Raw genomic sequence first — 4,776 nt, 5'->3', positions numbered from 1 at the left:
TTTTCCTGGAATTCTTTCAGTGATTTTTGCGATTCTTTCAGGGATTTTCCGATTCCTCTCTGTAGGCTTCTACTTGTTTATTAATGTTTTCCTGTGTTTCCCTAAGGGAGTTCTTCACGTCTTTCTTGAAGTCCTCCAGCATCATGATCAAATATGATTTTGAAACTAGATCTTGCTTTTCTGGTGTGTTTTGATATTCCGTGTTTGCTTTGGTGGGAGAATTGGGCTCCGATGATGCCATGTAGTCTTGGTTTCTGTTGCTTGTGTTCCTGCGCTTGCCTCTCGCCATCAGATTATCTCTAGTGTTACTTTGTTCTGCTATTTCTGACAGTGGCTAGACTGTCCTATAAGCCTGTGTGTCAGGAGTGCTGTAGACCTGTTTTCCTCTCTTTCAGTCAGTTATGGGGACAGAGTGTTCTGCTTTCGGGCGTGTAGTTTTTCCTCTCTACAGGTCTTCAGCTGTTCCTGTGGGCCTGTGTCTTGAGTTCACCAGGCAGCTTTCTTGCAGCAGAAAAGTTGGTCTTACCTGTGGTCCCGAGGCTCAAGTTCGCTCGTGGGGTGCTGCCCACGGGCTCTTTGCGGCGGCAGCAACCAGGAAGACAGGCAAGGTTAGGACTTTTAACATACCCCTCTGGGGACTGTTTGACCTTCACCCAAGCACCAAAAGGAACTATGTTGGTAATGTTTTTTGTTTTGTTTTGTTATGTTTTTGTTGTAATTGTTTTTATAGCTGTGCAGTAGCTAGACATAACTGAGAAATGCTGCCATTCTCTTGTAGTGATCAGACTCTGCTCTCAGGTTGTGAGTCACTGGGAAACCTCGTGCCCGTGTGTAATAGAAACAGCAAAGGAACCTAGGGCAGTTTGGGTCAGGAAACCAGCTGATGCCAGATAGTTAGTAGTTTGCCAATAAATAGGTATATGGCCACTTCAAACATTTTATTTTTAGATAATTTGAAGCAGGGGCTAGGGAAATATGTTAGCTAGTGAAATACTTGCTTTGAAAGTATGGGTAACTTTGTTTGATTCCCAGAATTCACTTTTAAGTAATGGTATTAGATGTTTGTAATTCCGGTGCTGGTGAGGCTGAAACGTAAGGATCCTGAGGCTTCTCTGAGTAGCCGACCTAGCCTGCTTGACAAGCCCCAGGACATTGAGATGCCTGGTCTTAATTTTAAAAATAATTAAAAAGTGTGACTGGAAAGACACCTCGGTGATTAAGAGCCCCCCCCCTCCTTTTCTAGAGGACTCAAGTTTCTTTACTAGCTCCCACATCGGACGGCTCACAACTGCCTGAAAATCCAGCTGCAAGGGATCCAACACCCCTTTTCCAGGGGCTAGTACTCATGTGTAGCACATTTCCACAGAAAGACAAACATATACATGTAATTAAACTTTTTCTGATGTCTGTTTAAAGATGTAAAAGAGGGGATGACACCTGAAGAGAAAAGAGAAACATCTGAGGTTGTACTTAGGCCTCCACATACACGAATAGGTATACATGTAGACACATGTGTAACTGTAAATATATGTGCATGTGAGTGTATGTTACATGCGTGTAGTAAATACCTGTATAGAGCTACACACATGTACACATATGCATATGTTCCTGAAGGGAGAAAACCATAATTCCACACTACAGTAAAATAGAAACATGAAGAAGAGATCTTCTTTTTGGCTTTCACCTGGGTTTGTGACTTAAAGCAGAAAGTCAACTCACAATTCCAGGACAGAGGATAGAATGACACTGTGTAGAAGCCACTATAGCAACCAGCTCAGGAAAGAACCATTGGTTTGGGCTATTTGTGCAGATTTTATGGAAAACAGAAGATCCACATCCTCTCACTGTCCCTCATTGCAATATGCCATGAAAAATAATATTTTGCTATGTGCTGAGAGGCTCAGCAGACACCATCCAAACCAAGATGTCATAGGTAACACCATATGCTTCTAACTGACTGGAGTCATCATGGCCTGACAGATTTTCTCTTGATTTACTTAGTCCCACCATTGTCAGTTGAAATCCAGATCCTCCACCAGCCTCAGCTTTGGCCAGTGGCTTCTCCTTGGAGCTGACCCTGAACATTGGGACGGGTGTTCATTCCCTGGATTCTCCCTTCTTTTCCGATTCTGAAGATGGGGAACACATGTGTCCTTTGTTCCTACACGGCAAGAAATGAAGGTGAATCCTGCCTAACTGGGTTTTAAACTTTATATCCAAAAAGAATAATGAACCTTCTCTTATTTGAAGAGGGAAAAAAAAGTTTCCCAAAACTCAGTGTGCGTGAACCAACTTTGCTCTTTCAGACCAGGAATCCGGGGCCCAAAAGCAGAATCTACATGTCCAAGATCAGCATCTCAAAAGGTACCAATTTCACTAAAAACGAGTCCTTCAGAATGGTCCAGAAAATCAGACGTATATACAGGTAGATTCTTGTATGAGAAGATCCAGTAGAGGCTGCAGCTTTGACTCCCATGCCTGCATTTCATAGCCCAATAAACCATTTTTATTACAACATGCATAACAGAATTTCTAACCATCCCCATGTTTACAGATGGCCATTAATTTTTTCCTAACGTAATACATAATACATTCCTCAGGCGTGCGCGCGCGCGCGCATACACACACACACACACACACACACACACACACACACACAATTTATGCTTCCTGAGCATAAATTGTGAGAGTGGAGAGGCAGTGTTATGGTTACACACTGAGAAATAAATATGCATCATTCTCCTCATTCATTATTTCTTACTGAATTTGAATCTACCCTAAAGAAGACCTTTACAAAAGTGATTTGTCAATTACAGATTTTAAAGGTGTCTAGGATGATGTCTCATGGGCAGTCCTAGGGAGAGCAGGGAAGAGTTGTCAGAGCAGAACTTCAATGAAGTTCTCAGCCAATGCACCACCGAAGCTTGTCCTTTTACAAGAGAAGCCCAGTTATCAAAGAGTGTCAAGGATTTCTCCCATAACCAGGATGCTAACATTTAAATTTGATACATTTTAGAAAACTCTTTAAGGAAAAAGCATGAGTAATTTTATATGGTAGAAAATGATTACTTTATAAAAATTATTTTTAAAAATCAACTCTAATATTGACAGGTATTATCCAATAAATAAATAAGTTTCTTGATCAAACAATCATTTGACTTCGTAGCTCCTCTTCCTCTTTGGCTTCCTTCTCTTCTTCCTTTTCATCTTCTTCGTCTTCTTTCTCCTCTTTTCTTATTGTTGTTGTTGTTGTTGTCGTCGTGGTCCTCCTCCTCTTCTTCCTCCTCCTCCTTCCCCTTCTCCTCTTCCTCCTTCTCCTTCTCCTTCTTCCTCTTCTTCCTGCTCCTCCTCCTGTTTCTTCTCATCCTCTTCTTCCTCCCTATTCTTCCTTCCTGAAAGGTAAACAATTCAGTTAGTTCTTCTATAGTAGCATGTTTGGAAATATGCTGTCTAAAAGAATTCCGTATGTTCCATTTTGCCAAGAGTAAAGTCATATTCCAAAAAATAGCTTTTAGCCAATGGTCATGATGCACACCTTTAATTCCCCCCCCTACCCCAGGAATCAGGAAGTAGAGAAGGTAGAGCTCTGTGAATTCGAGGCCAGCCTGGTCCATAGAATGAGTTCCAAGTCAGCCAGGACTACCCAGGGAGACTCTGTCTCAAAGAAATAATATTTAAAAAAACAAAAACAAAAACAAAAACAAAATAACACCAACAATAAAAAACCCTCAACTCCCTAAAAAGAGCTTGAAGATTTACCCCTAGACTTTTAATGGCAGTTCAACATTGGCAGAACTCAAATGTGTATTCAAGTTGCTATTCACCTATTAGATCAATCCTTCTACAAATATATATTTGTTGAATTCCCACATACAAAGACTGCATGAAAACGGGTGACATTAATTCTGATGAGAAGAAAGATGACTTAGCAGGCAATAAAAGTCAAAGACATTGTTCCAGTGACCAGAGAAGAGAAGCAGAGAGCAAAGCAAATCCCTGCAAGAAAGGCTTAGACCTGGTCACTTAGTAACTAAAAGGTCTCACAGTTCCCCACATGTTTTAAGGAGCTGTGAGTTCAAAGACATCAGGATATAAATAGATTCCTTGTGACATTTGTTGTGTAAGGTTTTTCTCCTGTGAACCCCACAAGGATCCAAGAAACAACTAATTAAATAACCATCTTTTATGTATAAGAAATGGAAATTGGGAGAAAGAAGATACTGAAAGAACAACTGGGCTCCCTTCTTCAAAAAGAACCCCTTTTCTAACTTGGGGAGGCCAGATGCACAATTTCATAGCACAGTCTTAGAGATGGAAAGAGGCTGGGCATGCAAAAAGCAGAAAGGAGATGCTGGACTGAGAAATCAAAGAGGGATGTGTGTTATTTGTGGATGACCTTGGGATACAAGAGAGTGGTCAGACTTACAATACAAGAGAATAACCAACAGAAACCTGAGAAGACAGACCAGCGGACTATTCTGAGAGATTGGGGGCGTCATATCTGCTGCCTGCCCTACTCATGGCTAACTCCACAAGTGATGATAACAGGAGAAACAGTGTGCAGAGAATCTCTCTTGTCAATAAAGAAGCCCTGTAAATTTCAACAGCATTTGCAAGCAGCTTTAAAGAAAGCACTTTAAAACATAGTCCTTAGTCCCCATAAAGTATAATGAAATAAAGGAGGCAGAACCTTAATGCAATTCCTTGATGCATTTCTAAGAAGGACAAAGCATGTCACATAATTTGTAATAAAGCCTGACTCTATTCAGAAGAAAA

The sequence above is a fragment of the Rattus norvegicus genome, chromosome 6 (assembly GCF_036323735.1).
Source record: "Rattus norvegicus strain BN/NHsdMcwi chromosome 6, GRCr8, whole genome shotgun sequence".
NCBI classification, from domain to species: Eukaryota; Metazoa; Chordata; class Mammalia; order Rodentia; family Muridae; genus Rattus; species Rattus norvegicus.
The sequence above is the reverse complement of the archived record's forward strand: the minus strand, read 5'-3'. Positions refer to the sequence as shown.